General features: G+C 37.8%; 1 protein-coding gene across 6 annotated transcripts in view; it reads left to right on the top strand.

Moving 5' to 3' along the window:
* The window catches only part of WASF3 (WASP family member 3), a 1,314,000-nt gene that overhangs the window by 752,721 nt on the left and 535,448 nt on the right, over positions 1-25,831 (top strand). The gene's annotated exons all lie outside the window — the stretch shown is intronic.

Genomic DNA, 25,831 nt, shown 5'->3' with positions numbered 1-25,831 from the left:
TCTCTATTTCTTTTTTCCTAGCATCCAGACACTGCACTTACTAGCCATTTACTGAAATTTACTCAGAAATCCATCCAGTGGCTTTCTCTGCTCAGTTTTGGTTTTCAGACTGGGAAAGCTAGAATTAAGCTGTTACTCAGTATACAGCCATCTTGGAAGTCCCCCCTGCCTATGTTCTTGTTAATACATTCCATAATGATATGTTGCATTGCTTTGCAGATATCACTTGTGAGGCTAATAGGTCTGTAGTTTCCTTGATCAGTAGTGGATCCTCCCTTGTGGACCTGGATGAATGTCGTAGTTCTCCATTCTTCTGGCATGAATCCACTGGAGAGGTTGATGTTGAATAGGTATAGTAGTGAGTCTAGCAGACAGCATCTGGTACTGACAACAGAGCAGCCTGGAACATTATTAGGACCCATGCAGCAAGAGTTTTTGGCCTTGGAAAGAGTATTCAGGGCCAGAACCAAGGTGGTCAGAGAGGGGTTAGCGTAAGTATATTAAAAAGTTGTGGAAAGTTGGGGGGTTAGGAGAATAAAGTTAGAGCTAAATTTTTCCCTTGATATGTAGATGATGGTGAGGTATTAAGTTTGATTTTTATGGACCATGACTTTCTTCTTGTTGTTGTATAGTTTATTTGTACAAGGTTCCACTGTAGGAGTTTATTCCTGAAGTTGGCATTGAATATGTGTTTTATAGAGACTAATGGCTCAATGCATGCCTTGAGGAGGGCATAGAAATCATCCACAAATAAGGCAATGTGCAACACGGGGTCATTTAATTAAGGAGGGTATTAAGTTTCTTCAGGCCATCAGTTAGCTGAATTAAGTTTGCCTTGAAGATGTCTCTAAAGACAGATAGATTTTGTGGTAAGTCAGATTTCACACTCATAGTGAGTGCTACATAATGGTGGTCAGATTTGACTAGTGACATGGTAAATGTAGGTGTTGGTCATAGGGGTGGCAGTATTGGTGAAAAGCAGGTCTAATATGTTTGAAATCCTATAAAGGACTTGAACTAGTTGGTCTAGGGAGTTTGCGTAAATGAACTTCAGGAAACTTTGTACATATTTATTTGAGATGCTATAGGTTTCCTGGTTAATGGTGGGAAAGTTCATGTCATGCAAAAAACAGTGTTAGACTCAATAGGAAGGAATATGTACCTCATGAGCAGCAGCTGACATGGAGGGGGTATTTGTGGTATGGAGTTCTGTTCACCTTGAAAAGGATATGGAAAAGTCCAAATTCATTGTCCTGGCTTAAGAATATGGAGGTGACATGGCTTCTTAGAAATAGAGACACACTGCAGTACATCATCATTTTTGACTTTGGGTCTGTAAGAGTTTTAGGCACTGAATCCCTGCACTTTGGGGAGCTATCACTGTTTTGAAACCATGTTTCAGTAACTACACAGATATCTATATATTTAAGAGTTAAGAATGCCTCCAAGACATGCAACGTCTTATCTTGGCCTCTAGCATTGAACAGTGCCACGATTATATAGTTTTGATTTTGATTAGCTAAGTAGCTAATTAGAGGAGACTGACCTTGCCCAAAAAAGGCACTGTGGGGAGAAAATGGTTCTGACTAGTGTACAGAAGCGATGAGGAGAGAGGTGCAGGCAATCCCTAGCAAAGCAGCCAGGGTTGTTGATGATCTCCTCCCAGGCTGATAGATATTGGATCCCTTTAGAATGATGCCAATAGTAAAGCCAGTAACTGACGTCTATTACCATTTGTAGGTATTGTGGCATCATTTTTTGTGATAGTGGGATACTGCTCAGCAGTAGTTTAACACCAATTTCAGATACATATACTGAGGGCTCTATAATGTCCCTCTTTATATGATCAAGAAGGAGTGTCTCAAGTCATTCACTCCCATGTACACAGTGACCATATATTATGTGTACTTAGGGTAAAGGGTCTTCAGAGCCCTAGTGACACTACAGACCCTGATACCTGAGAGACAGCTAGCCATCACTCAGCCCTTGCTCAGCACGCTGACTGGTGTATCTCTGTGCCTCACTAATGAGTCACCTATGACTAAAACTTTATGAGATATACTGTCTTGACCTTGCTGCCTTAAGGGCTTCAGCCTGTCAACTGAGTGATCATTTCTTTTTTATAGTTGTGTCTTTTGTACTGTCTGTGTATGGTTTGCCTTTTAGTGTGATAAGTGTTCTGCACAGCAAACCTTTGCCTTTGAGGCCTTTGTGATTTAACAGGGGCTTTTATAAGTACCTTGACATAAGAAAGCTTACTTATTTGTTCTGGAAATGGTGGGCACAGTTGTGTGAAGTGAGTTTCAGAGCTGATAACATGATAGGAGTAGTTTACAGTCTTTGAAGAGAGATTAGCTTCTAAAGTTCGTACATACTTGTATCTCTCACATATGGAATAGTCAGTAGGATGAGTCAAACAGTTGTCAGTCAGCATGAGACATTTCTTGCATTGCCTCAATGTTCCCTTTACTATTACATTGGTAACAGATGATAAGTTAAACTGTGACTTCATGATATTTAGTAGCTGGTGAAATAGGGTAATAATGGATGTTAATGATGTGAATTTGTAGGAAGGAACTAAATACTCTGGGTTGCCAGATTTCTGACTGGCCATGTAGGGACAAAAAATGTCTTTCACGCCAAGTGAAGACTAATAAAAAAAAAAAAAAAAAAAAAAAGGTCTTCCACGCTACGTCTTTAATGCGGAACATTGGAGTTCCGCATTAAACAAAAGTAGCTCTGTTTTTTTTTTTTTTTTTTTTTGATCCAGGCCAATCAAAAATAAATAAACACAGAGCTACTTCTGTTTAATGCGAAACATCGCAGTTTTGATTTAAACAGATGTAGCTCTGTTTTGAGATTTTTTGATTGGCCCGTATACCAGTATACGGATACGGGGCAATCAAAAATCCCTAAACACGGAGCTACATCTGTTTAATGCGGAACATCACGATGTTCCGCATTAAACACAAGAAGCTCCGTGTTTAGCGATTTTTGATTGGCCCGTATGCCGGTATATGGGCCAATAAAAAAAAAAAACAACGCGGAGGCTGCTCTGGATTTAAACCAACAGTGCGGGACTCAGGATCAGGCTGCTGATCCTGGGACAGTCCCGCCCAAATAGGGACGTCTGGCAACCTATACTAGCCCACTTGCATGAGCAGATTTTAAAAGAAGTATGGAAAAGGGGTTAAACTTTCCAGGCAATGTCCTGTGCACTAAGCAATATAAGAAGAAGGGTAACGTGGGTTTAGCCCTCTGTGGGGAGGAAATTCCCAGTTTGATCCACTAGGAGTTTTCAAAGACAGATTGTAGTGAGAACAGTCAACTCAAGAGCAGCACTGACTGGTGGATGGGCTCTCAGTATTCTTAATCTGTAGGTTACACTGGGAAGGTAGAAGTATTTTAGTAGCTTACACAATTGATACTTTGGTGCCACTGACAAGAGCAATGAAAAAAGAGTGGGAGGGTGAGACTTTGGTAGCAAAATTAACTTAAAGAGGGAGATAAGAACAGAAACACTGTTTTTAAAATCACATCAAGGTCATTGTCTGGGTCAGGGTCAGGATGGGAGGGAGGTATGGGAAAAATTAGCAAAATAGATATGTAACAAGCTAGATGAACGCAGACACTGAAACTTGTAGCTATAGCCCCCACACACACACACACACACAAAGGTATGTAAAATTAAAAACTGAGGCCTGGTGTCTGGCTGAACAAACTATTTTACTTAAGAACAAAGTACTGCACTTACAGTAAAATACTTTGAAAGCAATTCTAGCAGCAGAAATATCAGAACAAAAAACAAGTACAATGTAGTTTGATTTTTTTTTTTACTTTTCTGTTATAGATATACTCAGAAGAAAAAAATATATCCCCAGCGGTATTCTTATTGTAGGTAAGTCACCAATGACAAAATAAAACTCTGGACTGCTATAAATGGTATTACAGAACAAAGGGACAAGAGGTGCCAATCAACAAAACAGATCTGTAAAAAAGCCAGATGAAGTCAGACATTGATACTTTGGAAGTATAACTTCTCTCTCGCAAGCACTTATTGTTTGTCTTTCGGCTTTTCCCGGTTAGGAGTCGCCACAGTGGAACTCCGGTCTGCTAATGATTGGCAGTAGGTTTTTACGGTGCTGAGTTGCTAGCTCGACACCCAACCTTCAATGAAGGCACGTCCATTTACGCATGTCTTTCGGAATGCCACTCGACTGCGGGGAGGACATGCAGACTCCACACAGAAGGCACTCCCCACACTCCAGCCGAGAATCGAACGGGAGAACCTCTTGCTGTGAGGCAACAATGCTACCGCTGCACCACCGCAGATATGTACTACAAAAAATGAGGCCTAGCACCTGACTGAGCTGAGCAAACTGTTTTAGTTAAGAACAAAATACTGTGGTTACAGCAGTAAAATGCTTTAAAAACAATTCTAACAGCAGAATATAAGCAAAAAAAAAATCAAGAGGAATGTAGTTTGACTTTCTCCGTTTTATACCTGCAGTCTTGGCATGCCATTCCCTATCAAAGAGAGAAAGTAAAAGTACCCATTTTTAGGGTTCGTGGCCCACTTGAACAAATGCAAGGCTCAGCATTAGTTATTTTTTAAAACATAAGAGGTATTTATGGTGATGGGTTGAATAACCAGCTACCCAGAGTAACCCATAGCTTAACTGTTGTGTAGCAGTGTTTAACAAAATGTTGATGGTTAATATTTGAAAATCAGTTATAAAAACAGTAATTTGCTGAGTAATAGCTGATTTTTCCCACTTCTGGGACCTTGATCCTGCATCCATGGTTTGTGGCTTTACCAGTAGGATCAGGAGAACATGGATCATTAAAGTATGTAGGCCACATACCTCTCAACCTCTTAGCACAAGAAATCTGGACAGAGACAAAAATAATAGGGGACAAAGACCCAAAAATAGAGACAGATTTGAAATACTGCTGTTATAAACTTAAAAAATGTTAGGATAATGGGATTTGACTTAACATGTATTTTCTGAAGGGTATGAAACCTGAAGCTGAAATATCTGTCATTATTTATTGACTTCAGTCCTCAGTGATTTGTCAGAAGACCACAGATTTTATGAGGAACAGATCAAAAATAAGAGGCAAAAAATCTGGACAGTTGAGAGGGTATGATGTAGTGCTGATTTTTGGAAGAAAAATAAAAAAAAAAAACGACACCAAAAATAACATGCTTTATTTAAAAAAAGGTATAAATAGATAAGCCTTAACCACATGTCATCAGATCTACATAGCCAATTCCACAGCCCTTTTAAAACAAACAATTATATAATCATTCAGACAGTGGTCTAGTTTCAAAACAATGTTAATTGATATATTTTCAGCTAACCCAGGCTTAGATGTACCAGCCACCAAAATCTACTAGCATACTCTCTAGTCGCTACTTGTGGGTTAGTATCGGCATGTCTCATACTATTACATTTTCAAGAACATAAAGCGTATTGTCCTGATTCACAGATATTTGTTTGTATGAAGCATTACTTTCATTTAATTTCAGATAGATTTTGTCATATTCATGGGTTCATAGTTAAGTACTAGGCAATCAGTCTGCAGACCATTACAAGCCTAGCCTATAATGCATTTTCAGAAGCTCCCTCTGGCCTCAAGGAGGGCAACACAAGATAAACCGGGAGAGAATTTGAGGCCGGCTGTTCATTTGTTAAGGTTTACCTTGAAGGTCTGGAAAACCAAGAGATTTGAGGCTACTTAACATTTTATTTAGTAGTCACTCAGGTCTCAAACGTTGAGTGATAGGTTTGGACATGACAAAAGGAGCATTACAGCTTTTAACATAGCCTGTAAAAGAAAAGTAAAGGATAATTAAGACATCTATGGATCGACGATTTTGGGAATTAGATAAGCCAACTAAAAGGATTCCCAAGCTACTTTGGGGAAGTATGGTCAAAACGTAAGGAATTAGCAGATGATTGCCGAGATCCTGTACGACAGTATCCAGTGTGAGGGATATGTACATCACCTCATGGTATGATGTACCATCGAAATAAGATCTGTTTATACTCATACTGTACATTCTGTTAGCACATTTTGTTCTTATCGGTATTCTTGACTAAAGGATATTAATTTGTACTGAAACATTCCTTTCTATTGAAATTGCACGTAAAATATCAAATGAAGATGTAGGCCTTTAATGTGGCTACATTTCTAGACATATGCAAAGAAAATACTGTATTTATGTCTAAAAAAACTACATTTAAGTGAAACCTAATCTTACAGTCTACAAACTTAGATAAACATAGTACATGAATGTTAGCTTGAAGATCTGAGAAATTGATCCATACAGGAGAGGACCCAACACTGAACCTTATGAGATACCGCTGGTTGCTTTTTTTGCTTTCAGAAGTGGCACCTACGACTCTAACCACATGGATTTGCTCAGACAGCCAGGTAACTATCTGCAGTGCGACATATGGTTTATATATGGTTTATATATATATATATATATATATATATATATATATATATATATATATATGTATGTATGTATATAGAGTTACATGTTTGTCAGGGATGTCAGCATGGGGAATAGTGTCAAAGGCTTTGACTGGGGTTAGGTACACTTTATGTACTGCATGACCAATATCCACTTCTTCATTGACCATTTCAAATAAATTACTGAGGTTAAAGAGTCAAGAAGTGCTTTTGACAAAGCTGAATTGATGAGGGTCCAGGATTTCAAGCTTTTCATTGTAGCTCCTAATAGTATTACCTATATAAAAATAGGATATTTTTGAAATTTTTCACATGCTGCACTGGAGGTGGGATTGTCTGTTCTGTTAATTTACTTATTATATGTACATATGTGTGTGTGTGTGTGTGTGTGTGTGTGTGTGTGTGTGTGTGTATATATATATATATATATATATATATATATATATATATAAATATAAAGTAAGTAAACGAAATAAAGTACCACGACCACCTCAGCTAAAATCCATAAACTTCAATAACAAAACTGATGAGTGCATTGTGTGTGTGTGTGTGTGTGTGTGTGTGTGTGTGTGTGTGTGTGTGTGTGTGTGTGTGTGTTTGTGCGTGCGTGCGTGTGTGTGTGTGTGCGCGTGTGCATGTGTAAAAAGGCCTCCTTAGTACAGTACACCGACAATTCTGCCCTTATCTACTTACCAAATAACTTTGGCATAATCCTTCACTTCCATAGAAACTTGATTGGGAATCTCCCAGCTGTTCCTCAATCCAAATAAATTCAAATCAACCCTTTTTTACTCCAAAACATCTTGCAAACAACAAACCATCCTTTTGTATCACCTCTTCTAACAATACCAAAATTAAACTTGCCACACATAACCAAACTTCTATGTATCCACAAAGGTGAAGACCTAAAATCTGACTTACATATTCAACATGTAGTGATAAAAACACACCAAAAACTTAGCTCTCTGTTTAGGGTTATACGTATATGTCTGACACTGCCTCCTCCTAAGCTCCTGTACTGAGCACCTATTTTTAGCAATATCCAAGTGACCCATATAAGAAAGCCTGAGCAGTGTTACAACAAGGTGAAAAAAATCACCTCATCTTCCCCATAGGGCCCCATCATTGTACAGTTCTTAGAGAATTCAAAGGCTATGTGCGTGCTTTCTAATATACTTCCAACGTCCTTTTGTCCACACCTTATTTACAAACTTAAATGAATGCCCATCTCTCACTAACCCTACACTGCTATGCAATCTTTCCAGACCACTACACTCCTGTGGTAAACTCTTACTACATATGTATAAACCCAGTAATACTGCTGGCAACTCTCTTTACTCTCATTGTGTATCCAAAACCTGGGATTCCATTCCTGTAACAGGAAAGAAAGAACGCATCTTAAAGTCCTTTAAAATACAACTGAAGTCTCGTTTACTCAACACCTGACTCAGCAAGGGGGCTGAACCTATTTAATGTTTGTTTCTGCTTCCCTAATTTCTCCTGCAGTCCCTTCTACACCCTCCTACTTTCCCTACTACTGAGTATTTACTGCGTTCTCTACTCCTTTTACGACCTTGTTAAATTTAACTATTACTATGTTCTGAACATGGCACTATGGCTTGGTCACCTTTAACCTTGAACTGCATTTATGTACCAGCGGACCTGATACGAGTCTATGATGCATTTTGTACCTGCATTCAAGTATAATTCTCTGAAAGTTTGCTAAGAACTGTCAAGAGTTGCCTGTTGTTATAGGTATGCATTATGTACCTGATTCAAACATAATTCCCTGAATGTTTCACTGGGAGCTGTCAGAGGAAGACTGGCACGTGGCATGCTGATTTAGGTATCAGGTGCAAACTTAAGCAAGCATTTCACTGCCATTACCTTGCATGTTGCATTATACCTTTACTGATGGGTATTTGACTTTTATTTGTAGTGGAAATGCAGCACATATCCATGTGCACCAGGTTTGCATTACAACAGAAGTAAAAATCTTACATTATTTCTTCAGAAGAATGTCATTTTCTGGTACAGAATTTATGCACACCTCCTCAAATTTAGACTTGTTATCCTAGGGCACTCATAGGACTGACTGTTCGTTGTGCATGTGTCTATATATCTGAAATCATCAGCTGTGTTGAATAGTTGTGTATAATTGCATATTTCTCAAAGATATTTGATAGGTAATTACAAAGGGGTTAGAATATATAGTTATATGTTGGTAATTAGCACCTGTAAACCTGTATAGCAATTTGGCTGTTGTTATTTTGTAATTTGGTTCACAGTAAACATGTACGTTTTATTTTTTGTGGATAAGAAACTCAGTAATTGTCAGAATCATATCATTAGAGTGTTTATATGACCCCAGAACTAAAAATAGTACTTATTTTAGAAAATGTTTTTTTTTACTGCAAATGTTGCAGCTATTGAAAAACAAGTTTTTAAAATATACTGATGTGCACATTTGAGGTACTGTCAGTGTCTTCTCTTTATTACTGTTCTTTCTTGCAATGTATTGTATAAAGCTAAGCATCCAGGTTTCCTTTCCTGAAAATTTGATAAGAAAATCTAAAAGCAGTCTACAGATGTTAATGTTTAAGTCTAGGGTCAAGTTAAGGTCAGAATGCTTATCGTAAATTGACTGTAACATTTGTGAATCATTCAGTTTGAAATAAAGTGTAGGTAGAAGTTATTTTTAATGTAACAACGTAAAAGTTATCAAAAATATAAATATGTAGTGTTGGTGTAACTTCTGGTTTAAAAGACTATGCATTTTGTATGGACTGAGATTTTAATTTTTGTCACATAAAGAAATGACATGAAAAATATTTCCTCATTAAAATTCAAGATGCAGTTGTTCCTTTGTCTTTGATTAGAAGCACAGTCTGAAATAATTTTACAGTTGCTTTACTGAAACTTTCAGTAAAGCCATTAAAACTTTAGTTTGCCTGTCAGGCCATTAACATTCCATGTCATGATCTGTAATCTTGTTATGTCTACTCTGTACTTATCAGTCTTGTATTCATTGGTGTTACAGACTTTCTGCCAGTCTTGTTCTCTCTTCTCTGTTTTTATACCTTGTAGATGTGGACAGTATTTTTGCTGCTGTGACTTATTGGACGTTTCCTCCTCTGAATGACAGCTTGTCTGATGCAAGTGAACCCTCAAGCCTCTTAACCAATTGCACTGTTCTGTTCTACTGTAATTGCGCCCCTTCTTATCCTTTTTTTTTCATTTGTATTAGCTAGTTCATATTTTTTTAAACAGGGATTCCCCATCCTTACTACCATCACCATCATAAGCTTTATACGAGATTCCCCTTTCAATATTGTCTTTTTAATAAATATAGTTTTTAAAAACATCTAAAGAGTGTAATTCCATGGTATTTTGTGACACTTTCCTTATCAAGAGCACGTTGGTGCAGGGGTTAGCGTTGTTGCCTCGCAGCAAGAGGTTCTTCCATTTGATTTTCAGCTACGGTTTCTTCTGTGCAGAGTCTGCATGTCCTCCATGTGTTCATGTGGGTTTCCTCTGGGAGCTGCTGTTTCCTCCTACATTCCAAAGACATGCGTTTGGAGAGCTTCTCCCTGGGCCTCTGCTGAAAATGGGCTCTGTCCCAGTCGGAATTTCCCAGTAAACAAATGTTAAATAAATAAATCTTACAAGCAATATGAATTTTTAAATATGCAGGTTTGACATGCTTGCAATACACTTTAGCAGAGATTTATGTCATTTTTGTACTAGCCATTTAAACGCACTTAATTACTGGCTCCCTCATCTGAATGACAGCCCCACCAGTGCAGGTGAACTCTCCACCCTCTTAACCACTTGCACTTTTCTCTTCTACTTTAGTCTTGACCATTCTACAATTTTACTCATTTTCATTGGCTAGTTTGCACTGTATTTTTTTAAATAGGAATTCTCTGTCCTCACTACAACAGTGAGCCTCATGTGAGATTTCCCCCTGCAGTAATTATCATTTTAATACATTTTTTCAGTAAAGTATTTAAAAATGTTGAAACTGTCATACTTTATAAATGTTTTTCTTCTCATCAAGAGCTCATGTGCTAAGCTGATCGTACAGACATCATGTTTCTGTAAATATTCACATGTGAAATGCATATATTACACTTTAACAAAGTCTGTCTGTGACCTTTCACTGCTCAAAAATAAAAGTAAGATAATGAAACAGTTTGGTATGGCTACCATATAAGCATTCTAGGGCTAGGCTAAAGAAGGGCCTCGCTGAGACAGATACCTGGCGTCAGAGCCATGGCCTCAAGCTCAATGCCAAAAAGTACACCCCCTTTGGTAAAAACTCTGCACCCATGAACTACCACATAGGCAGTAGTCTACTTAACACCAAATGCGTGATAAGAGACCTTGGGACCCAGGTGGACAGTAGTCTCTCCTTTGATAGTCACATCACCACAGTAGTCAGGAAGTCCTTCTACGTGGCACACGTCATCGTTAAAAGGGTTCTCATCCAGGAAAAAAGAGGTCATTGTTCCCCTCTACTCGACACTTATTAGACCCATTATAGAGTACAACGCCCCTTTTGGAATGTACCTCACAAGACATCTGCAGCAGCTGGAAAGGCCACAGAAGTACCTCACAAAGAGGATTACTGGCCTCAAACAGTTGCCCTACACTGACCACCTCAAAAAACTCCAGCTTTACTCCGTAGCATATCGCCTACTCCGAGGTGATCTCTGCCTAACATATAAAGCTATGTCAAACCCAGAGCTGTTGGACATGCTACACCTAAAGAAATCCCAATCCCTCTGAGCTACACACGCTAGGGACCTAAACCTTGTCACCACAATAAACAGGACACGCTGGAGGGATAGATTCCTGTCCCAGAGACTTCCTATACTCTGGAACAAGCTACCCATCTGTGTCAAGCAAAGTTCTTCATTAGCACTCTTCAAGAAAAATCTTGATGAGTGGATGGGAAATAGGAAATACACCCCGAAGATCACTTCTGTGTCTCTGTTCGACAGTGGCACAGGAAAATAACTTTCTTGGGTGGCGTAAGCCATGGAACCTTGCTGGCTAGGCTTATGTAGGCCCTTGGGCCGATAGCCTAGTACCTACCTATGAACCTGTGAACCTATTTATGCTGTACTGTTCTCTCTTAGCTGTCTGTTCTTCCACTAACTGTGGCTGTGTCTCTTCCACCTCTGATATTCTTAATCTTCTGGCAAACTCCTGCATTTATTTTTGTTTTTCCTCCATCTTGTGCGTGAACACTGGGAATAATTTTACTGGCTCCTTTCCACTGTATCTAACCACTTGTTTCTTCATGTAGTCCATGCAGTTCAAGCCTTCTGCCTCCTCAGTGACATTTGTGAAGCATCATTTTTTTCCTACGAGCCCTGTCTTCCAATTCATAGAGTTTCTGTCTTGTCCCTTCATTTTACCCTTATAAGTTTAAAGTCTGTTTCCATTTTCTGGAGGCAGAACATCCCTTCAATGTCTTCTCGTCATTCTTCATTAGATTTTATATAGTCTGTCAGTGTTCCATTCATCTTCATGATGTCTTTGCACATACAATCTATTTAATTGTGCAGAAAGGATGTGTTCAACACTTCTTTATTACTTTCCTCTTTTGTTTCATATAATTTGCCTACAACATTTCTTAAGCTTTCCACCTCTGAGGACTTTTTCTTCCTTTTCTTTTCACTTTTGACATCCTGTATGACACGTGACCATTTTTTTTTACTGAGAATTAAAGTTTAATATCTTATTTTCCAATAGATGATGTTTTTTACATAGAATAATTGGTAACCACATGGGAGGACTGATGTCTCAGTCTTTAGCTCATCCATGTCATATTGGATGCCCCTTTGCAAACTTATTTTGTGCCAACTTCACCCCAAATACTTTTATTCAGAGCCCCAAAATATCTGAAGTCCTTACACCCCCGATTAATGTCTAAACATTATTTACTGAAAGTGCTAACTCAGATCAAAAATACTTCCTTTGATGGGACTTGACAATATATATGATTGCTTAATTAATAGTATTAAATATGCCCTTGCAAACACACTCCTCAAACTGTTTAACTTTACTGGTTTGTGCCAGATGGGTGGTGCATAGCAGTGGCAATGGCACTCCATAAGGATGACTTTACAACAGGACCAAGTAATTACAGACTTGCCAGCCTTACAATCTTCATTTACAAAGCCTTGGAATGTATTATAACTGACCTCATAAACTGTGATATGAAGAATCTTTAGACTTGACTCCAACAGTTTGGTTTTGTGAAGGGTAGATCCTGTCTACTTAAATGTAAATTTCCTCAAAAGTGTTACTGAGGCTGTAGATAGTGGTCATGCAGTGAATGCTGCATATCTTGATCTGGCCAAAGCTTTTGATACCATTCCCAATGTTGTCATCATACAAAAATAAAATCCTTTAAAAATCAACCCATATATGATAAGATGGACAGTAAACTGGCGGAAGTCAGAGCCCATAAAGTACAAGTTGTAGTTGCCATATCAGAAAGCATGAACGTGACAGGTGGTGTCTTTTAGGGCTTTTTGCTGGGATCACTCCTTTTTTGGTGCTTATTTCTCAGATGTACAAGCAAAACGCCAAGACTTTTGGCTAATGAAGTTTGCAGATCTTTACAAATGGAGGGGGTTGTTGTTATGTCACACTATGATACCCAAACTCTCCAGAATTAACTCTCTCATGTAAATTCTTAGTGTACTAAAATGGGCTTAAATTGAATGCTAGAAAGTGCAGTATCATCACTTTTGGCAGGCAGTCCTCTCCCCTCATCATACTGTCTAGACAACATACCTCTACAAAAGGAAAATGTCAGTAGGGACCTAGGTACTTAAATGTATAGTTTCCTCTGCTTTGGCCATCATGTGACTATAGTTGTCAAGAAATCCTCTTATTTAGCCAGCTAATTGCCAGAAGAGGACAACTGGGGTCCTCAAGGACCTTAAGCCCTATCTTCCAATCAAGGTCTAAAGAAGTAATCATTCCAATCTACTCAGCATTGATCAGGCCAATACAATATCCTCTTTGGGGTTGGGATGTAGCTCACTAAATAAATCAAACAATTAGAAAGAAACAAAAGGTTCTTTACCAAAATGATCACAGGACTAAAGACCCTGAACTAACAAGAGAAGCTGGAAGGTCTGTCCTTTTATTCAGTGTCTTATAATTTTGAGTGGAGATGTCTTTTTCACTTAACATGGAATTACAGCCCCAGTTTTCCTGGACTTCCTGTTTCTCTACAAATCCAGTGTTTCCACCAATACTAGAACCAGGGACCTAAATCGTCACCAAAAAATAAAACAGAGTGAAGGGACAGGTTTATAATCCAGCACCTCGCAAACCTCTGGAGTGAACTTTCCTCTGCATGTAAAACACTGAGACTCATTATCTTTCTGTAAAAATAAACTAGATGACTAGATGGTTGTCCACAAATTTACTCCAGGATTGGCTGTTATGGCTGTCTTGGAGAGATGAGAATCTATGAGAGCGTACTGCCAAAAACAAATCCACATCCACAAATTTACTCCAGGATTGGCTGTTATGGCTGTCTTGGAGAGAGGAGAATCTATGAGAGTGTACTGCCAAAATGAGAATGATCATGAAACTGAGTGTCTATGGGATGTCTAAAGCTACAAGACATCTCATCTTTTCTTTGAAATCAGTGAAGCTGTTTGTTAGGATTTCACTAAAACGTCCCTTCCTCCACTGTCATCTCCTCTGATTCAGACAGTTCATCCACTGTGTGTCTAGCTGCTCTGTCTTGGGGGGTGTTGTCTTCCATTTCCCAGTTATTACTTTTTTTGCCAACAACAAATTTACACTCATGGTCAGCTTAAATATAGTCTAAACTAAGTGAATTCTATTGGTGTATTAAGATTGTTGTCAATATTGGTTGTTATAGTTTCATTTGAATGCTGCTTTATACATCAACACCAAAATAAGCACTTTGTCAGACCATATACCCTCAATTGCATCTTGAAGTTGATGTGTATAGATCTACAGTGTAGTATATCCCCCAAATATTTGCCACAATGTACCCCAGGAGCCACGCATACACATTGAAATTGCCCTGACATATTTGAAAACATATGTTGTAATGTACTCAACACATAGTAATACTTATGAAGACATTTCCAAGCAGAAAAGCAGAACTTCTGGGACTGGGTAGCATATCTCAGTAATAGTAAATTGAGTCATATTGTTCTTTCTCCAGTGATCTCAACCTCACATTTCTTCTTCACAGTTTCCTCTTGTAGTTCAGAATTTTATAAGATCTGCTAGCCAGTTTGTCTGGGCATCAGTTGAGTTGTCTGAATTTAACTTAGTCATCTGCTTCAGGTGGATCTTGCAAGTCCTCTATTCACATGATCACCTTCTTATAAAGATCTTGTATGCTTCCATATATCCAATTTTCTATGTCTCTTATGTCAAATAACTGCTTGAATCACTGCCAAGTAATAAAGGCCTCCACGTCCACTACCTGAGTCCAGTCTACCCTTCATTTAAATGACTCCCCATACTTTAACAAGTTAAGCTGAGTAGGGACCAACCATAATCTTTATTTGTCATCACTTTCTCCATAGTTGGGCTTATTGCTCCAGTTATTTCTCTCCATATCTGTGATGACCTTTCTTCATTCCTTAACCACATATCTAGCCTCAGATCCTCTCCTTGCTCTCATGTTTGAGACCTAACTCAGTTTCTTCCAGAATGTCGATCTACAGTATGATACAAAAGATTTGTATTTGCACTGTTCTCCATTCTCCATATGAGTCAAGTAAACTTAGGCGTCCCCAATCGTTGGATAACACCAGCTGATACCATCCAACTCCAAGCTTCTGTTGACCACATGTAACTTCAAGTGCCAGATTTTTTCATGCCTTTAAAAAGATCTTTGCTGAGATCATAGGAAATACCTGAAAGCTATACAAGGCTAAGGTCAAAACAAACAGTTGCACCAACTCCACACTTTTGTTAACCCTAAGTAAATGCAAGTATTGGATTTTTCATGTCTTTAAAAAGATCTTTCTTGAGATAATAAGAATCACCTGAAAACTATACAACACAAGGTGAAAATGAACATTTGCACCACTTTGACTTTCTGATCCATTTCTAGGTCAGTTCAGTTTTCATAAACATAATTAGTTTTACAGGCAACATTTAGTTCCCCATAGGTTATTTCTACTAAGAGATTTATTAAACTGAGAACTTCCAAGATGTCTGCACATTGAGTAACAGCTTAATTCTAGCTCACCCAGTGTGAAAACAGAAACTTAGCAGAGAAAGCCAATGGACGTAGATTTCTGGTTAAATTTCAGTAACTGGCGTGCACTGTCTGGATGCCAGGAAAAATATACAGAGGACCTGAAGGAAAATCAGTTACAAAAGGTGATGGAAAAACATTGAGTAGGAAAAGTACTTTAGCTGTTCAGCAAAAAGCAGTGCAAGCTCCAGACATGACTTCCAGTAAACTAGAGGAAAGCATAAGGCAATTGCACACAGACCTGATTAAACTAAATGAAACACTGAGAGTATATCAACTCAAACAATAAAAGCATGGACAAAATGCAAGACGCTTTAAACAGATATGTAGATAAGGTGATAAAACTGTAAAACTCAGAGGTTGAAATGAAGAAAAGGCTGGCTGAATATGAGTCTGCACAAGAAGAGAAGTTTCAAAAAATAATAGAATTGGAGGACAGCACACATAGGGAAAACCTGGTGTTTTATGATGTACCCGAGAAGCTGGAAGGAACAAGCTATATTAATTTTATGAAAGCACAAATAAGTAACTGAACTGCTATGCCACAGCAGAAATTGTTAATTGAAAGGGTACATCGTTTGTATGCTCCAAATCTGGCTATGAGAAAAAAACATAGACCTATAATAATAAACATGCAGTCTTGTCAGAAGAAGGAGTTGATCTGACAAAACTGTGGCAGAAGGAGTCTTACTAGCCAGTTACTTAAATTTACCCAGAAATCTAGGACTACTGACTTTCTGTGCTAAGTTTCTGTTTTCACACTGGGAGAGCTGGAACTAAGTTACTCAGTGTGCAGGCATGTTGGAAGTCCTCAGTTCAGTAAATCTCTTAGTATAAATAACCTATGGGGAACTAAAAGTGGAAGACAGAAGAGTATTTTTGGAGAATGATTACTCATTGTTCACCAGGAAGAAGAGGAGTAAATGTATCCCATTATTCAGGGAATGTTGAGAAGCAGGAGTGAAATTCAAACTGCTGTACCCAGGTATCTTTAAAACGTTTTCCTTGAAGGGACAAATCATTTTTTGATAAAGTATTTGTTAAGAAATACAAAAGTTTGTCCAACAAAAAGTGAGCTGTGAAGCAGAAGGAGAGTCTGCTTCTTGTTCCTTTGGTAATAAAGACCACAGATAGACTGTGTGAGTGAAACCTTTATCAGTGTTTCAATGGAAAATGCTTGAGAGAGGGAAAGAAGCGCAAGAGTTGACTAGAATAATTGAGAGTACATTGGAAATGAAGCAGAGACAGGGTTCGGGAGAAAGAGATGAACAGGAATAGAACAAGAAAATCTGGAAATATTGGACTTTTTTGGACTTTGTTAAACGTGTAGGGGACTCTAAAGCATATGCCCTACTTTATGTCATTAATGTTTGGAAAATTACTCAGGGGAGGGGAAGAGGAAGGAGAAAGCTAACTGTAAGTAAAACATTTTTTTAATAGTATTATTTAAATTGTGCATCATTTTCTTTGCATGTTGTAAAGTAAAATGTTTTCAGTTATTTTTAAGTGTAATGGGGATACTATTATAAATAAGTGCTCCTTTTTTTTCATTTTGTTTCTTTCTCTCTTCTTCTCTCTTTCTCCTTGTTCAGCTTAGGAAATGTAGGCATGTCAGTGTAAAAAAAAGTTCTGGTTAAAAGAGCATGACAGTAGAAAAAATAGTGTGCTTTTTCTCATTCTTGCATAGTAGAATGACTTGGTTAAGGCCATTAGGTTAATCTAGTAACACATCCAAGTGAAAGCAAGTAAATGAAAAAGAACATTAAATATTATAAGGCTTTTTTCTAGTGAACAGTTTTGCATCTGGTTCTCATGTCTATAGCAGACAGTCTGATAAAGAGAAATGGCTTGGAGAAAATGTTTTCTGAAAACATTCAAGTGTTTTCCCAGCTAAGAGAGCTGTAAAGATAAGACAAAATCAGACAGCACTTGACAGAAACGCATGGTATACCATGGGTCTTAGCATGGATAACCTTTCTTTTTGGTTAGCTCTAGTCTCTGTGTATGTGACTGTTGGTTTGGGACATTTGTTCCTATTAGGGGAGTAAAACTTCAGTATTGGAATACATACATAGTTTTGTGTGTTATTGTTGTTAATAGGTTTTATGAGGTTATTTTGTGTGTGTGTGTGTGTGTGTGTGTGTGTGTGTGTGTGTGTGTGTGTGTGTGTGTGTGTGTGTGTTTTTAAGGGTTTTCAGTAAAATAAAAAGTTATGTAAGATGTGACATAGACTCAAGTGGAGATGACAAAAAACAACTGTATAAAAGATTAACCTACCAAACCATACATGCATGTAACAGAAAAGCTGAAAATAGACATTTAACGAAAAAGCTGTTATACACAAAAGGTGGGAATAATAATCTCTCAGGAATATGATGCTTTCTATAATGTCTTTAATATAGTCTCACAGATAAATACAAAAAAGAAACAACAGTGAACTGTATTAAAAATGTAGAGTGCAAATAGCTATGCTACAGGAGACAAACTTGGATAAAACTGAACATGTGAATTTGATAAAGAAACATTTTCAGGATGGTTGTTCAGTCGAATACCTGGGGCAAAGGAAGAGAGAGAAGTACTTATATTAATTGCAAGAGAGGAGCTCCGGTAGTAATAGAAGAGAATAAAAAAAGACAGTAATGGCAGATTTGTAGTACTAACGGGCTACTGGCAAGTGAGGAGGATTAGACTGGCATATATTTATATTGCACTGGAAACTGCTATAATGGAGCTTAAGAAAATTCTGGTAGAAATAATCAGCTTTCATCAAGGAATATTACTTATAGGTAGGGACTGGAATTTGATTTGCAATAGTGAAGATGTGTCTGGGGGGCCCAGAAGGGAAAATATAACAAAGGAGGGTATATTTGTAAAGAACTTTATGACAATATTTGGCATAGAAGATGTGCTTTTAGTATTAGGAGTTCAGAGTGATTTTACATATTATTCCCCAAGATACAAAAACTGGGCTAGGCCAGACAGAATTTACATTTCATAGGAACATGTGCATTTAATTGAAGTTCTTGATACGCACCTAGTAACTATTTCAGATCATTCACTAATAATAACTAAAATGAAAACACAGGGTAATGAAATAAAAATGAAACACTGGCACATTCCCACCTATCTGTTGAAAAGAGAGGAATTTGAGGAGCGGTCCGAGTAGGTGGTGGAAATTATTCAGGAGCTATTATAAAACATAGAATTTATTTCTAAAAACATAGCTAGGGAATGGGATAAAATTAAAGTGGAGTTTAAAAATAGGGTGGAAATAAAAGGAAGGGTGATATGGTTAAGAAATAACAAGAATTATTTAGAGGGACTGACAAATGTTAAAATATTGTAAAATAGGGGGAATCTCACAGAGCAAGAAGAGAAGCAATCGCAGAATGCTAAACAGAAAATAAAGGATTACCTCGATAATATGCATGAGTTTAGAAGGGTTACTGTTAAGCAACTGTTTTTCATAATAACTCTAGAGCACAGAAACTTTTAGCACAATGACTTAGGCAAAGGAAAGTAGAAAGGTTTGTCACCAGGCTTAGGGAGCTTATAACAAGGAAGATAGGAAGGGATCCTGTAGAAGTATTAGAAATATTTTGGAAATTCTGTGAACATCTGTATAAAGCAGAGAAATATGGAAATCAAGAAAAGGTACAAATGGAAATGTTTATGGAAGTATTAAATATGCCAAGGTTAGAGGTAGTGGAGGCTCAATTACCAACAGTTAGGATAGAAGGAGATGAGATAAAAATGGTGATGTATTTCTGTGGAAGTTTGGAAGCTAGAAGGAAAAAAACTGATAATGGTCTGGAAGGTTTTGTTTACCAATATTTTAAGAGGAGGAGAAATATCAGCATCCTGGAAGAAAGCGGTGGTAGCTATAATACCTAAAGAGGGTAAAGATATACCAGATCCAGCTGTGTACAGGCCCATTTCAATACTAAACCATGATTATAAAATGTTTATGTCAGTAATGGCTAAAAGAATGTCAAAAGTGATGCCAACATTGATAGATATGGATCAATGTGGTTTTGTGAAAGGGAGGCAAACATTTGACAACATTAACAGAACACTGATGATATACCTAGAAGCAGAATGTAAGAAAATGCCACTTTTGTTGGCAAAGCATTTGACAGAGTAAGCTGAGACTTTATGAGCAGAGCAATGCAAGCATTTGCATTTCCTTAATAAAATTATAAGGTTGATTAGGCGGATGTATGAGGGATCGAATGCGAAAATTCATGTGGGTGGAGTCCTCTCTGATAATCTCTGCTTGAGCAGAAGAACCAGGCAGAGGTGTCATGTCTCCCTTTTGCTATCTGCATTATATTTAGAACCATTGGCAAAGAAAATAAGGGACTCAGAAATTCAAGGATATAATTGGTATGGTAGTCAAGAAAAGTTCTCTCTGTTTGGAGATGACATTATTTTATACCTGACAAACCAGAAAGGGACATTACAATGCTGTGGAACATACTGAGACAATTTCAAATCTGTTTGGGATACAAAATTAATGAAGCTAAAACAAAGGCAATAGTGGTAAATTACGTACCCACATATGTATTGGTTCAACAATGTCCATACTTATAGGAACATGATAAAATGAGGTTTTTAGGAGTATGTATTACAAATTATTCCAGTGTGGCAGCTAAGGATATGTGGGAAGAGACTAAAGAAAAGATAATACAAAAACTGAGAAAATGGAAGCTTTGTTATATGGATATCGATAATAAAATACAAACAGTTAAAATGTTTTTAGTCCCTTTAATCTTATACATAATTCAAACATATTTTTATCAACCAGAGAATAAATTGTGCATAGAAATTAATAAAGAGCTGTAAGAGAGATGGCAAGAGTTAAGTGGGATAAGCTTATTCTTCCAGTAGAACAAGATGGATTGGGATTACCCAATTTGAAGGGGTATTTCTGAACAACACAGTTAAGGCACCTAGACATAGCACAAGCAGAAAACTATAATTCAGAGTGAAAAGAGATGAAACGGGGAAAGCTCAAGAAACAAGGACAGACAGGGATTTTGGTTGCAGTCCTTTAAGGAGAACAACATTAATCATACAAAATATTTGTAAAGTAGCAGAAAGTATTCTAAGAACTAAGCTAACACGGGAATGGAGAAAGGAAATTCTGCCAATAGGGGTGACTGCAATTAGGAATACAGACATTAGGCAAGAGAGGTCTGGAATTTATTGGAGAAAACTGGCAAAGGAACCAAGGTATTGGGAGCAAATAACTAGAGAGGGAAAGGTAATAGAATGAGATGATGTCAAGAACTTATTTGGACTGCAGGTTAGAGATTGCTTTCCCTATCAAGGATTGATATCAGCATATAGGCAAAGAAAAAGAAGTAAGGTGTTCTGAATGAAAGACCAGCACTCATTGAGTTTTTAGTAGAATCTAGAACAGAAGTTACCATTAAGAAGGAATAATTATTAGAGCATGTAAAGTATTGCATGATAACTGTAAGAATCAATCAGAGGAGATTAGAAAGGGTTGGGAAGAGAGATTTGATAAGCAATTCAGAAATAAACATTGGGTTATGTCTCCCAAATGTGCAGCAAAGTCTAGAAGATTTAGAATTTTTGCTTGAAAGTATTTTCATAGGTATTTTTATACCCTAAGTAGACTCCAAAGAGTTTTTCCTCAGGTAGGCAGCATACGTTGGAGGTATGATGGGAAAGAAAAAGGTAACGGGGAACTTACTTTCTGGGAGTGTAGTGATTTGGCAGACTTTAAAGATTCCCTGCAGGCTGCTCTGTTGAAGATGTTGGGTAAGAAAATTGGTGTAACTAAGGAAATAATTTTTTTAAACTATGATACAGAATCAGAATTGCCTAGACATACTAAACCCTTGCTGGGTCTAATTATGATAGCTGCCAGAAAGCAATTACTAGAAAATAGAAATAAAAGTCTAAACCAACTTTACTAGAAGTAGCAAAGATAGTAACAGAGAGAAAATAACTGTAATTGCCATCTTTAGAAAAGTGTGGGAGAAAATTACATAGGAAAATGGGAATTCTGGGATCAATACATGCAGAGGAGGAATGAGGTTTAAAAAAATGGAAGAATTGCATGAGCTATGTAATGGTTGACTGACAATGACTGGATATATTATAAGTGAAGTATAATGTTTGCAGCTACAGTTGTGTCAGCATGGTTTGTAATGTATAATGTTTGTAACCGTGATTGTGTCAGTATGGTTCACTTTCATTTATATAAATGTAAGATTGCCTGTGTCATACATGATAATTTAATAAAGGTATTTCTTGTTTAAAAAAATAGATATTTACTGAATCACATTCCAGGATGATTAGTTTACAACCTAAGAAAGTGAACAAAATTAACTGCCATTGCTTGGATCTTTTCTATATTAGCATTGTATCCTGCTTTTTGTCAGATTTCATTATTGAATCATAAAGAGTGCCTGTATATCCTTTCAAATACACCAAGAGGTCGTATCTGTACAGCACTAACTTTGTCTTATCACCACCCATTTTGTAGCAGTTGATCTCAGACTGCTTAAAGCCATTGCTAATGGTTCTAACTACTGAGGAGAAAGGAGAGGATTGAGAGGATTAAACTACCTTCTACCTGGGTCTTTATTAAAATCTCGAAGTCTGACAATATCAAATACGATATTGTCGACATGAGAATACCGAAATTGCACTGCATCGAACATTTAAACGGAAAATCTCCATAGGGGGAGATTTCCATTTATTTCAATGTAGTGTGTTCTCGGAGTTGGTATATTTAAGTGGGGGGGGGGGTGCAGGGGGCTTGCCCCACTGCCTACACACTATTTAATTTTTTTAATTTAGTATTTTTTTTTTGTGGTTGTGATGTTTTAAGACTTCGATCACTAAAGTTCGATCTTTAGTAATTCGAAGTTTTAAACCTTCGCGATTATAATATAGACCCCTTCTACCCATGTCCACAAAAAATATGTCTGAAAATTCCACATTAACTGGCATTTGCCCCACCATAAGTATTTCTCAAAAAGGCTATAAAACTTTCAGGAAAACCAAGGTTTTAGCACTCTGAACGAAGTCCATGTATCCCTATCAAAAGTAAAGTAATGTCTTTCGGCTTTTCCCGGTTAGGGGTCGCCACAGCGGAACTCCGGTCTGCTAATGATTGGCAGTGGATTTTTATGGAGCCTAGTTGCTAGCCTGATGCCCAGCCTTCAAAGAAGGCACACCCATTCACACACGCACCTACCTGCATGTCTTTAAACATCACTCGACCACGGGGAGGACATGCAGACTGTACACAGAAGGCTCTCCAGCCGAGAATCGAACGGGAGAACCTCTTGTTGTGAGGCGACAACGCTAACCACTGCACCACCGCAGCCTACTATGTATCCCTGTCAAAGGCCTTCTCTTTATTCAGGCTTCATATGTGCAAAGGCTAAACAGGCCATTTCACTTCCCGTATTACTAACCAACTCTTTGGTACATTAACAGGTGCCTGTCCTGAGGACACAATCCTGCGCTGATCTTTGTGAATTAATTTTTTCATAACGTGGGCCAGCCTGGACACCATCAGTTTCATGTACAGTTCTGACTAAAGGCTGAAATAGGCCTGTAAAAACTTTTGCTAAAAGTGTTCTTTCCCCTCTTTGGGGATAAGTGAAACTATGGCTTCCTTCCAAGAATGCAAAATCTCTTGCTTGTGTAGCACCTTATTTATTTTTATTAGCAATGTAAATCATCCACTCCCCCATCTAATACAGCTGTGGTGTAATGCCAGCACATCCTGGGGTCTTACTCCCAGGGAGCTTCCCACAAATTTCTCCATCTCTTTAACACTCTCAGGAGCCATCAAGGCATCTCCCTGATGTGGGGTAATCTTGGGGTGCTCAGTTCCCTTTAATTCCTTAAAGCCTCCCCTTTCATGCTGTCTTCCTTCATCTAAAGTATACATTTCAGGAAAGAACTCTTAATTTTTTTATAATCTTTTGAAGAGCCTGCTCTTTCTGGCCTTTGCAAGATTCCTTATCTGAAATATCTACTGTTCCATGTTATTCTTTCCCAATGGTATAGCCAGGGCACTTTGAGCTGTGGGTGAATTTCTCAGATAATTCTTTGGACCACCTTTCTTCTTAAAATTTCTTTCTATTTCTGACAGCTTATGTGTCTCCAACTTCCCATTCCATATTCCCTCTACCAAGTCTTGTATTCCTCTTGCCTGCTGACTTTACACCACACTGAGTTAAGTTTTCCATTGCACCAACACAAACTTATCAAAGTACTGTTTCTTAGAGGTGCACTTCATTATATTTTGTTTCTGCAATCTTTTTCCTTTTCCTCACCTCACTAATTTGTCTCTGCTTCATATCCCTAGATTGTTAGATTGCCCTCAATCTCTTTTAACCAGTCCTTTTGAAAATGTGATGAGTTTCTCATAAAAATGACCTAATCTCCAGTATCTTTGTTTCTTTCTGTCATCTAAAGCTAACTCCAGGGTACGTGGGACATGATCTGATGAAAATATAGGGAGCAGGCTTATGAAGTTTATCAAATAGCTATCTTCTGTAGAGATATGGATCTTCTGTTTCCTCCAGTATCTTTTATATATCTTGAGTAAGTAATGTGTCTTTTATATACTTTGTAGTTGTCAAGTATAATTTTAGTGTTAACTCCAGTCCACCTTCTACTAACGACATCCTCCAACCATATCTTGTTAGGTAAGCTGGTAAAACAGCTTTCAATTCTTGGAATTCTGTTATTATGTGGGTCACTTTGTGCATCCCCTCCTGTATCACAAAGGTGAAGTCCCCTGCCATTAGTGTTGCTCCATTCTGATAGTCTGTCAATTGCATGAGCATTTCCTTAAAGTCACTTAGTGTAGATTCCAGTGGCCAATATATATTAATCACTGAAAGTATCCTGCCTTCTAATTTCCCTTTCTCTTCTACAGATATTCATCCTCGAAGGGGTAAACAAACCAGTACTTCAAGCCATAACTCATTACAGTCGCCACCCCTCTTCTTGTAGGACTTTCAAATGAGACTGAGTAAATTGACAGGAACTCGAATTTCCCATTTTATGTGTTGTGTTGCAGTCAAGTGCAGCTCCCACAATAGCACCACATGGGGTGTTTGTTTTCTAATTAGTCCTATCACTTTATCTTGTTTCACTGGGTTTTTCATCTATGAAAGTGCCCTCACATCCCTCAAGTGTTTAGCCGTAGCACTGCTATATCTCCTTGTCCAGTTCCTAGCCACACCCATGGCACCTTCACTGCAGTTGCTACCTCTTTTTTCCAAAAAGCTTTTGGTTATTAAAGGGAACAAACAATTATATATCTTCATATTTCTCCTGCTTTAGCGCACATTGGAATGATTCAAGAAATACATAATGTTATGTTGTCCTATCTCACCTTCATTCTTATTGGTTGGGGTTCAGAACCTATCCTCGGTTCCGACTCGGCTGTATACTAATGCTCAAGGTCTTTCACTGGCTCATGACTGTATCCCTATCCCATCATGCTCTAGTGAAGCTCCCCAGATCTCATTTGCCACTAAGCAGATTGGGTGCTTCCATTTTGGCTCTGGCTAAATGAACAAATCTTTATTCTTTATTCGAAAATTTCTTCTTTCAGTAAATTTAGCATTTACTGTTTTGCTGTCATTGTAGTTATTTAAAGTTCATTGCTGTGTTGTTGCTTCAGGCCATCGTTTTTATCGTTAGGCCTTTGTTTCCTCCCTGTCCCAGCTTAAATTTCTTTCACATAATCCCGTTTTAGTTAGGGCTTTTCATACTATTACTGTTGTTAACATTTTTGAAGTTCATACGTAGTTTACTCTCATTTAAAAAAAAAAAGAAAAGGCGTCAGCCCATTTAAGTTAGAGGGCTGCTGCTGCCCGTTTTAGTTAGAGGGCATTGTCCTGTTGTTTATTGTTAATATCCTTAGATAGTTACTCTTACTGTTAAAACAAAAGGGACATCAGTCCGTTTAAGTTAGAGGGCTGCCGCTGCCCGTTTTAGAGGGCTACCTAACTTCTTTCCTTCCTCTTGTTTGTTGAAGTTTCTTCAAAAAAA

This window comes from Protopterus annectens, chromosome 5.part1 (genome assembly GCF_019279795.1).
Source record: "Protopterus annectens isolate FY-2018-M chromosome 5.part1, PAN1.0, whole genome shotgun sequence".
Taxonomy (NCBI): domain Eukaryota; kingdom Metazoa; phylum Chordata; order Ceratodontiformes; family Protopteridae; genus Protopterus; species Protopterus annectens.
Note: the sequence above shows the minus strand (reverse complement) of the source record. Positions and strands in the feature narration are given on the sequence as shown.